The sequence below is a fragment of the Lucilia cuprina genome, chromosome 4 (genome assembly GCF_022045245.1).
Source record: "Lucilia cuprina isolate Lc7/37 chromosome 4, ASM2204524v1, whole genome shotgun sequence".
Classification (NCBI taxonomy): domain Eukaryota; kingdom Metazoa; phylum Arthropoda; class Insecta; order Diptera; family Calliphoridae; genus Lucilia; species Lucilia cuprina.
Window position 1 is genome coordinate 66,071,114 of NC_060952.1, and position 647 is coordinate 66,071,760.

Here is a 647-nt window from a genome sequence, read left to right on the forward strand (position 1 = left end):
AGAAACCAAAAAAATCGCATAAAGATTTTTATACAATCAGGAAGCTACATGTCCAATTTAATGTTTTTAGGTTCAATATTATACAAAAATTCGAAAAGTATTAGTAAAGGACAAAAAAGTACCAGAGTATGCTTTTTCAATTTTCGTTCAATTGGGATACTGCGTGTTTAATTTTATGTTTGTATATTCAATATTTTAGAAAGCTCCAAAAGTACCAGTACCAGTGAAGTACGGAAAAGTACCAAAGGACCTATTTTATTTAATTTCATGTTCCTAAGTTCAATATTATAGAAAATTCAAAAATATTCCAGTTTAAATTTTCATTCACTCAAGTCCCTGATTGCTTTTATAGATTCTAATTAACTCCGGACTCCACATGCTTAATTTCATGTTTCTAGGATCAATATTATAAAAAAATGCAAAAAGTACCTTTTGAAGAACGAAAAAGTACCAAAAGTCCCCTTTTATAGGTTCTCACTTAATCCATCCTCTACATACTTAATTTCATGTTTCTAGGTTCAATATTATAGGAAATTCAAAAAGTACCTTTTGAAGAACGAAAAAGTACCAAAAAGTCCCCTTTTATAGATTCTCATTTACTACGGGCTCTACATACTTAATTTCATGTTTCTAGGTTCAATATTATA